Genomic DNA, 11,415 nt, shown 5'->3' with positions numbered 1-11,415 from the left:
TGTTCATCAACACGAATTTCCCCCTTTTTTCGTGATTTCATGAATTCCCGTGAGACTGGGTTGCTACACAATGCATACAAAGTGCATACAAAGACTTTGGTCAAGAACCAACAACGAAAACACCTCCCACATCGTGATCACTTCTAGTTAGATGGTGGATGGCAAATGAGTTGTTGGTGCGCCAATATACCCTGCATTAGCAATGTTTGGGTTAATAAACCAAGAGTTTAGGGTTTAGCTGATGTTAAGTTACCCTCCTTTCGGAAATACACCCCAGGTAGCGTAGTCAAACTGTCGATAACAGTATATTAAATCCAAACGGCAAACAAGACAGAAAAGACCATCCAAAAACACAGTCAAAACATGCATAAAATCATACAGTTGAAGCATTCAAGAAATAAAAACAAGGAAACGCTCGGTAATGGCAGTGAACTAACTATGCTTTGCAACATGGCTTATACTGTAAGCAGTGAGGCATAAAGGGATGCACCCAAAAATGAAAATTCTGTCATCATTTACTCACCCTCAAGGAGTTCTAAACCTATCAAATACCGAAAGCCTGAAAATATAAGTAAGTCCTTTTATACTTGTCCTGGATTTTACAGATAAATGCAGAGCATTCCAAAGTGCTGCAGCCGCAACAGAAAACTCCTCCTCAGACGAGACCGTGGGACAGTCAACAGCAAGCTCTAAGAGGAGCGCAGTAGTCAATGCGATTGGTAAGGGACCAACATATCTCTTATGTACTCAGGAGCCTGATCGTGCAGAGCTTTATACACAAACATCAACAAATTGTATTGTATTCGATATTGTACAGGAAGCCAATGCAGCGATACGAACACAAGTGTAATATGATCTTGTTTTCTAGTGTTAGTTAAAAGTCTTGCCGCAGCAAAAAGAAGTATAAAGGAGAATCTGGGAGCGTCTACAGTTTTGATTAAAGATCCATACACAATTTCCTTGTATCATCTGGTCTTTGTCTCAAAGATCTTCATTTGGTGAGTGAAACTTATCAGCTCTCTTCACTGTTTTCAAAAGAAGCATACCAATGTTCATAGTGCAACACTGCTAATTAAGCTTGGTCCTTTCTCCGGATTGTGTCTTGGTGTCTGTAGGAATTGTTAAAGACACAATTTGGTCTGTCATCTTAAGATTGTAGACGCAGAGGCTTGGTCCTTTCTCTAAATGCCTGTAAGAACTGTTAAATGTCATACGTCCAGAGACTGTAGAAGCTGCAGAATAAGCAATAGTTTGGTGCTGATATTTGCTGCAAGAATGTAGGAATCAGTAGCCACCATTTATTTGGGAAATGAATGTTCTAACACAGTTAGAACAAGGTGGTCTAGAATCAGCATTAAAAAACTTTGCTGATTTGTCTTTGATTGAAATTTGTGGAAAGTTCTGAATTGTCTAAATGACATTAGATATAAAGTAATTGAGTCCTCTAAACTAGAATTCAGAAAGAACTTAAGTTACTAATTAACTGTTGGAAATCATTTGGGAAATGTATGTTTGAGTTGCTTATTGTTTTGCTTCTACTTTGAGGGCCCTTCCTGCATTGCCATGGCTGAGTCAATGCAAAATAATGGTTCTGGATCTAACCTGAGGCCAACAACAAAACAGCGTAGAACATAACTACCACATGTAACCATTGATGAGATGATGGAGAGCCATTTCCTTGCATCACATGGGCCTTGCCTCACATCAAAAGGGCTTATGGAATGACACAATGCTTAAGGACAAACACCATGACGGATGGATGGTGTGTAATTCGAAAGCACCTGTAGAAGTGTGAGACTGACAAACTTCAATGCCACCTTGAAGCTAAGAAGGCAAATGTTTTAACATTAGCTGAACAACTGCAAACTTAAAGGAAGGGAGAAGAGCAACTGATAAATGAAAATGAGATGTTGCAAAATTGTATTTCCAAACAAATGGAATTACAAGACTGTTTCAAAAAGACTGAGGAATTTACCAGTCACAACAAGTAGATGTTACAACTCAAAGCCACTAAGAATCAACAATGAAGTGTGTTGCTTCAACATGTCAGACGACAGTTATGCTAAATCACCCATTAACACCAACTATAATGTCCCAAATGTAATTAAAGCTAAAGTTAGATGTGCTCCTGTAATTGTCAGGGACAGAAGGACTGAAGTTGAGGTTGACATTGAGGAGGAGTATGAGGAGAAAGAATACAAACTAGCATTGTAAAAATGGTGATCAAGAAATATGTTCCATATAAAACTTACCAGCCAGCAACACCTGAGCAAAAAAAATGGTCAGCAAATGGTCAAGGGAGCTACCAGTGTACAAGCAACCACTGAAAGATTGGCACGTTCTTCAGCAACTGAAGAAAATCTGCAATTAACATCCATTAGATGGAGCAGTGATTCTTAATGTCAATTTGAGGGATAATGACCAAAAGAGGCTAACTGAATTTGGTGAAATCAAAGTAGGTGAGTCTCAAGAGAACATAGAGGCTGAATGGCAGGCTATACAAACATTCTTGTTTACATTAAAACTTGCAGCGGACAATTGGTCTAAAATGACCTCATGTATGCAGAAGCCTTGGAAAAGTGTTGCAGTGTTTGAAGATCGCTTCAAAAACACCTGGTTGGAACACTGGATTTTGACAAGGATACCACTATGCCCGTAAAAATAGCATTTGTAAATGGATTAAAACTACAGATCTCTAAACCCCTGAAAATCTGCTATGTTAACTGGGACAGTATTGGCACAGCTTTTCAGGTTGTTGAATGATCAGCGAAGATTGAATGAACGCAGGATGTCCAACTAAGAGCCTTGCAAACAAAATCTGTAAGGAACAAGCAGCAAGAGAGTTGAACATCATAGACACTCAAGCCCAAAAAACCAACGTGGACGGTGCAGGTGTTGCAACAAAGAAGGACATTGGATTTGTAAAGACCAAAATAATGATGAAGTCTCCTTGGATAGGAGCAGCTGACAGTAGAACAAAAACAGACTCTATTTAAAGCTGTTGAGCTTCAGGGAAACTAAAGAACCCCTGTCTGCAGCACCAGCAAGTGGCATTACATAAAAAAGCTGATGGAGTATTTGAGGAAAAAGCGCACACAGAACCTTAAGAACAGAAGCAGAGGATGATGCCCTAGCGCACATATGTCAAATACAAGGCCCGCGGGCCAAATCCGGCCCACCCCCTCATTTTATGTGGCCCGCGAGAGCTTACAAATTATTGTATTGTTATTATACATTTTATGTCCACGACCTGAAAATGCAACTCAACTTTATTACCTGCGCGATGACGACATCTAGCCAGTAGGTAGCAGTGTCCGTATATATCGCAGAAATAAGCCCCTCCAGTGCGATCAGGTTGTTTCTTGTTTCACAACCTTATTTCGCGATAACAGCCGGCTGCTTGTACATTATCCCGCTTATTACGCGGGATACTTGCCACATGATAAAAAAACTTGACATGAAATGTGAATTTGTAATATTTTATTAGCTCATTTTTACTGAATGCAGACCTAACAGGAAAAGCTGTTTACTTTCGGTTTTAAGGTAAGAAACAACGTTCAAATGTCACGAATATTCAATTTGGTTTAATAATTTGTAAATATAATGTCATATATGTTATTAAAAGACATATTTATTTTTAATTTGTCAAAAAAACCTGTCAAAATGATTTGTTGCGTCAGGGTTACCCTGTGTTATTAGTTTTGAGAGGTTATCTGGGAATAACGAACCTGCAAATGTCGCGACTGGCCAATCAGAATCAAGCATTCCAACGAGCGGTGTAATAAGTTGGTGATATGATATATATATATTAATTAGACACATCGTGTCAAACAAAGAAAAATTGATGCAGAGGGGAGGCTATTTCAAGAGGGATGGGAAAGCAAATACATGTTTGTGCTTAATGGAAACAAGCCGGTGTGTCGTCTTTGCCAGGAGGCCATCCCTGTTAAAAAAATCAGCATATGCTTGTTTGGTATGTTTTGATGCTGGTTTGTGCTGGTTTAGTTGGTCTTTAGCTGGTCATGTGCGGTCCATAGCTGGTTTAAGATGGTCCAACCAGCATCAAAACATACCTAACCCAGCATATACTGTTTTTTTCAACAGGGGTGGCTGTGCTCAAAGAATACAGTACAATTTACGTTGGCACTTCGAAACCAAACACAGAGCAAAGTATGCTAACCTTAGCCACCTAGAAAAGTAACAAAAGGTACAAGACTTGAAAAAATTTTTTTTTTTTGTTTTATTTTTTTTTTAATTTTTTTTTTAAAATTTGATGCAGCCGTGAAAGCCAGCTTTATTGTGGCTGAAGAAATCGCCCGAGTTACCAAGTGTTTTTCAGAAGGTACATTTTTAAAGCAGTGTATGCTGAAGATATGTGAGCAAGTGTGCCCTGACCACAAAGGCCTTTAAAAATGTTAGCTTGTCAAGAAACACTATGCAGACCGACTATGTGTTCATACAGAAACATATCTTTTTTTTTTTTTAATAAACTGTACAATAGTTGTACACTTGAATACACTTTATTTTACTGGTCTTTTACTGTCAAAACTAGGTATTAGTTGAGTTATTACCAAAAGGAGTAATTAAGTGCAGATGTAATTATGCAGTGTGATAAAAGAGTGGATACATTTATATAGTCTTACAGTTACAACCGGCCCTTTGAGAGCAACCATAATACTGATGTGGCCCGGGATGAAATCGAGTTTGACACCCCTGCCCTAGCGGATGATGCAGCTAATCAAGCTATAATGGAGAGTACAAAAAAAGGTCATTAAGAAGTGTTGAAAATAAAATCGTCAGATAACAAATGCAATCAACTTAGCTTCAATGATCATGTTGTTAACATGGCCAGGTCCTGTATACTTGTCCTGTACAAAATTAGGAAAATCAGACAGTTCTTATCCGAGGATGCCAGTAATACTGACACTCATTTTTGTTTCTTTTTTGTCTACTCTTTCTTTCACACAAAAAAACTATGTTTTTATATAGCTTTGTGATTTGTGTTAGACCGGCTTCATAGAACTTGTGCTTTGTTGCCCTTCTGTTGCCTTACTGATTGCTTAATTTGTAAGTCGCTTTGGGCAAGAAATGTCTGCTTAATGACTATATGTAAATGGATCATTTTAAATTTCCAAGTTGAAATTCCTCATCTGATGCCCCAAGGTAAAAGGCGGAAGGGGTCATCTAACACACACAGATACACACACACTTGGACAGGGGCGGACTAGGACTAAAAAGTGTCCCTGGACTTCTTCACCAGGAGCAGCCCACAACACCAGGCTGTCAACATAATACACCATCTTATTGATGCACAAATTATTTTATAACACCACAATTTAGAATCAAATGTTTTTAAGGACCTTTTAAAGACACATTGTAAAGCTAATAAAACATCAAACATTAAAGAGTTAAGAACATAGAGTTAAACATAAAATCCTGCCTAAACATGTCAGTGTAATGTAGGGTAATGTATTTGAACTGTTTGTAAATGACACTTTACTGACCATGACATGCAACACACCAGAGTCAAAGATTCTCTCTCTGTTTAACACACCTGATTTAAATCACCAGCTCATTAGAAGAGTGCTTCATGAATGAACTATGTAACGATTGACATGGTCCCTAGACAGTGTTCACTGCTCTCTTCTCCATGCACACAAGAAATCAGCTGAAGTTTGAGAACACGGATTTGCACTACACGACTGCCTGCAGCAGCATCTTCACACACAGACAAAACTTACTACAGAAATATCAAGTGTTATTTAGCCGTAATCATGAGATTTACATACATCTTGTGCACTTTAATGCTTTTTGAATCGAACAAACGCTGATTTCGAACTGGAATCATGGCAGAATATCCAGTGTTTTTCGTATAAGGTCGCATTGAACAAACCTCTGAAGGGATAAGAGAAATATTAAAAAATATGCAGAGCGGGGGGTCGCGAAGGACCAGGATTAAGAACCAATGCTATAAACGGTATGTTGTCGGTTATGTTTTAGGCATGTTAAGTCGAATGCACGTTAAACATCTTACATTATGTTACAGTCCACAGCATAATTCATAAAAGTTAAGTTGTTTGCATCTCTAAAATCTTACTGTTTTTCATTTTTATTGTTAAACAGTTGGGTTTGTTGTGTTTGACTTCCCATATCGCAATACTTCAATGTTATCAAACTGAATTCGCACATGGTTTCTGTTACTGTTTCTGTAAATTCTACCGAATTTCTGTCTTCCAGTCTTCAATTTAATTGGCTGAAACATCTGTCTTCTTCAGTTTGTTTGGTGTAAGTTCTGCTTGGCCTCTGTAATTTGATTGGCTAGAATTCTCTAAACCCTGTTTGATTGGCCAACCTTTTGACATTGACGAGCACTGTTACTGCTGTGGTTAGGACACAGAAATCACAACTATAATAAGTGAGCAAAAGAAAATATTATTATTATTTCTTTATATCCTTACAGTGGGCCGGCCCACATTGAGCAGCGGCCCACCGGGAAAACTCCCGGTCCTCCAGACGGCCAGTCCGCCACTGCACTTGGGGTGACGTGTGACCAAACCCACAACACCTTTAAGGTCTTTGCACACTGAAGGTAGAAAAGCGAAGCTAATGTTCATCATGATAATACACTAAAACAAAACCACTAGATTGCTATGAAGTCATTCATATTGCACAGCATTATTCACAATATTATTAACTATTAATATGAATATTGTTATTAATATGCATCAGTACTATGTCTATGATCCATGTGATTATCTTTTTACATAAATGCATACATCAGTCTTTTCTAAGGTAATGCCAGATTATTATTATCTTTATATAACTTGAAAATATGCTTATGAAGTGCTATAAACAAAACAGTCATACCCACTCAGACTATTTTCTAGTTGAAATATGAGACAGGCATGAAAACATATACTGGACATTATTTCAAGTCATGTTTATTTGTATACTGATTATACAACATTTTACATCAGTCTGTACAGTATGCCTCCGGATGCCTTTCTCAGGAACCCATCACTGTCTTGTTTTACAGAAACAACAGCGAACTCATTGTCCATCAGCGCCACCTGGCTTACCGGAGTGAAATAGCTCTTGACAATAAATTGCTTCGCTCTTGATATGCAAGCTTGTTTCATCCGGCATTCGTTTCACTTTATCGACCTTTAACATCCTGTGTGCAGCATACTAAACAATAGGTGCCCTGTGTGAAGATCACTACACAATTATGCTTTCAAATCATAGCGTGATTAACCTGCCTTCCATTCATATATTTTCTTCTAGCATAGATTTATTGTTTAACAATATATATGAATGTGTGCATTATAAAGTATATGATTATGATAACAAAATATATGGAGCAGACCATTTCAAAATAATTTTAATTTTTTCAGAATTTACTATTTATAGCCTAGGTATGTGTACCTGAGAAACAGGTCAAATAACAGAAGAGATGCTCTGTATTTTACAGACCTCAAACACTTCACTTTTAGGCAATACAACAATACTATTTATACATGTATTTAGGACAAAAATGTATGTGATAAGTTTTTGATGTTTCTTGTCATGATGTCAGTTTTTCACGTTGCTGTTAGATGACTTTTCACACCTGAGGCATGATTTTGTTGAAATTCAACAGACACTGGACTGGAATGGCCATAAAACAAAATGCTGATTAAAGGAACATTTGGAATGGTCTCTTAATTTATTACATGTTCGTTTATATGTGAAGGGAAAACGTGATAATAACATAACATAATGTAAACTTGCGATTTTTGTGATGGTTGTACACAGCTTTGGAAGCCATGCGAACGCATGGTGCGCATGACTGAGACGTCTGTGGCAGCTGTGGTTCAGCCGCGCATTGCGCGCACACTCCAAGTGCTGCCAAATCAGTCGCCAGTCTGTGCCTGAATCAATATTCCACCATACAGGAAAGCCCGGTTTAAAATAATGTGCAGTCACCGATATGCGTTGTGCTTTTCATGCGATCTTGCCTCTTATGGGTTCTCTTGAAAACGCGCAAGCAACAATACCGATTTGTGATAGCGAGTAAAAATATCCTGCATTAGAGAACTAAATACGGAGTAGATGTTTTAGATCACACATACTCTTACTCGTTTCTGTGAAGGAGCAGACACATTTGCAGCTCACTCTTTCAACACAGTACAGGTACTCATTCTACTCTGCTGTGCAAAGCAGTGTGAAAAAAACAGTATAACTTACATAGCTCTGATAATTATTTAGAATACTCATGCTTCAAAAAAAAACAATTAAACACTAAAATCAATTGAAGATTTTTACATTTTTTAAATTATTATTATTAATATTTTTAACATTTCCCCTTGCCGCGGGGGGGCCTAAAGGGCGGGGCCTGGTGCGCTCGCACCAGTTGCACTGCCCAAAAGACGGCCCTGCTAATAAATAAGTATTTAGGGTTTTATGTAAGGTCATGCTTGTTTGAAAAAAAAAACTATAAATGACCCATGTGTATGTGGCCTCTGTCTCTGTATACATTAGGGGTGAGCGATCTGATGATCTTAAATCGCGATCGATTTTGAAGGAGTCCTCAATCCACTTTTCAACAGAATCGCAAGGATCATGATCTTGTCTGGCGTCTAAAACAAGAGGTGTGTTCGACATCATTCAGCGCAGCACAGACCCATTGGTGTATGACATTGAAGCACTGTGAGAGCAGAGAGCTCTGTATGCTTTCGAATCACTCTCACCTTGCTGTGAGGTCTGCGAAGCTTAATGATTTTCTGCTAGACGGCTGTGCTGATTGTCCAAAATATAACACGTGTCTGCCTTGCATGTTTCCATGTGTGACGTATTTGAAAACAAATCAGTAAGTTAGTGGCATGGCAGAAGACGAGTTGGTGCCAAAAAAGGACTCTAGCACCAACTAATACTTAAGTGTTTTTCAGCAGGGCTGTGCAGTGCGATACATAAATTGGTCTGTGCAAAGAAAAAATTACCAGTGTAGTACATGTGCGATACAGTTTTACAAGCGGAAACGAGTTCCAAAGCGGTTTGTTTTTGTGAAGTGTGTTTGTCCTTGTTTGTGTGTGTCGTTAAACGATGGCGCACCGCTAATTCACTTAGTCACCTTCTCGGTAACGCTAGACACAGTTGCTCCTCTACGTTTAAAGAAGATTAAAAATGGCAGTCCCACACCGTGGTATAATGAACACACTAAGGCTCTAAAGAAAGCGGCCCGAAAAATGGAGCGCAACTTTAAGAAAACTAAATTAGAGGTATTTCGTACAGCATGGAAGGATAGTATTCGAAAATACAGAAAAGCCCTAAAAACTTCTAGATCCGCCTACTTTTCATCACTAATAGAAGAAAACCAGCACAACCCTAGGTTTTTATTTAACACAGTGGCTAAATGAACAAAAAAGAAATCGTCAGTGACTTCTCATCCTGTATATCAGCATAACAGTGATGAATTTATGAACTACTTCACAAATAAAATCCAAGATATTAGAGAAAAAATTATAACAATGCAATCAGAAGTGAAACCTGCTGAACAAACTAACTACAGCGCCCTTAAGGAGAAAATGTAATTAATTTATACCGTAGATCACGATGAGCTGTCTAAAATTATTAGATCATCTAAATCAACAACATGCATGCTAGACCCTATACCTACAAATCTACTGAAAGAGATGCTCCCAGAAACTATAGATACTCTTCTTAGTATTATTAACTCATCTCTGACATTAAGACATGTGCCTAAAGCATATAAGGTGGCTCTTATAAGGCCCCTATTCAAAAAACCCCAACTCGACCCGAGAGAACTAGGGAACTACAGGCCTATATCGAATCTACATTTCATACCTAAATTTCTGGAAAAAGTAGTTTCAATTCAATTATGCTCCTTCCTCCAAAGGAATGACATCAATGAAGAATTCCAGTCTGGATTTAGAGCATGTCACAGTACAGAGACTGCTTTGATCAGAGTTACATGATCTGCTATTGGCGTCTGACCGAGGTTGTATCTCGTTATTGGTGCTGCTAGACCTTAGTGCTGCATTCGACACCATTGACCACAGCACACTCCTACATAGACTCGAAAATTACGTCGGCATTAAAGGAATAGCTTTGAAATGGTTTAAATCTTTTTATCCGACCGTTTTCAATTTGTAGCAATAAACAATGAGGTGTCACGCAAATCGCAATTCCAGTACGGTGTACCACAGGGCTCAGTCTTAGGGCCTCTGCTCTTCGCATTATACATGCTACCTCTAGGAGATATAATAAAGCGACACTGAGTTAGCTTTCACTGTTATGCTGATGATACTCAACTTTATATTTCCTCGAAGCCTTATGAAACACAGCAGTTCCATCGAATAATGGAATGCATAGTCGATATAAAAAACTGGATGAGTAACAACTTTTTATTACTGAACTCGGACAAAACAGAAGTGTTACTTATTGGACCGAAAACTGCTATACGTAACAACCAAGAAAACTGCTTAACTATTAACGGATGTTCCATAAAACCCTCATCGTCAGCAAAGAATCTTGGCGTTCTATTCGATAGTAATCTGTCATTTGAGAGCCACGTCGCCAACACCTGTAAATTTGCGTTTTTCCATCTTAAGAATATATCTAAACTACATCATATGCTGTCAATGTCAGATGCAGAGAAGTTAATTCATGCATTCATGACATCAAGACTAGATTACTGTAATGCACTGTTAGGTGGTTTCCCTGCAGGCGTATTACAAAAACTCCAACTGGTCCAAAACGCGGCAGCTCGAGTTCTTACACATACAAAAAAGTATGAACATATTAGCCTGGTTCTGTCAACCTTGCACTGGTTACCTATAAAGCATCGCGTTAACTTTAAGATCTTGCTCATTACCTATAAAGCCCTACATGGTTTAGCTGTTTCTCTAAAATTATTTTAGTGGTAGGACAACTCTTAACTGGACAAATTTTACTTCCGCTGATACCTAAGGAGCCCTCTATCAGCTGAAATCACACTTGTAACTTTGGTTTGCGGGTAGGTTTCCAAGCCCCGCCTATCACCTGCTTTAAGGCACACGTCACATTTTACTCATAGCCTGGGTGAAGTCAGCCAACATCTAGCAATAAGACGAAATGATCTAGTTCAACGCAAGTCTCCAAACGATCACCATGGCACAGCAAGCAAATAAAACAAAGATGAAAAGAGAGTGAGTGATCGGACTCGAGCCCGAACACGAATCAATATCTGACGGACTTGCACTCGGTGAGGCGAGCTGCAAGAGGCAACGGGTTGCAAAACGGATGGAGACCTAACGTTAGCCTTCCTGCTACTGGATTTGAAAATCTTATACGTAATTTGTTTTCTTACTGTCCTGTACTTTTGAGCGTATTAGTAATTTGGCTGTACTCAGGTTGTTTATTGGCGCACTAAGGTTA

Source organism: Triplophysa rosa, unplaced genomic scaffold (genome assembly GCF_024868665.1).
Source record: "Triplophysa rosa unplaced genomic scaffold, Trosa_1v2 scaffold159_ERROPOS166867, whole genome shotgun sequence".
Taxonomy (NCBI): domain Eukaryota; kingdom Metazoa; phylum Chordata; class Actinopteri; order Cypriniformes; family Nemacheilidae; genus Triplophysa; species Triplophysa rosa.
The sequence above is the reverse complement of the archived record's forward strand: the minus strand, read 5'-3'. Positions refer to the sequence as shown.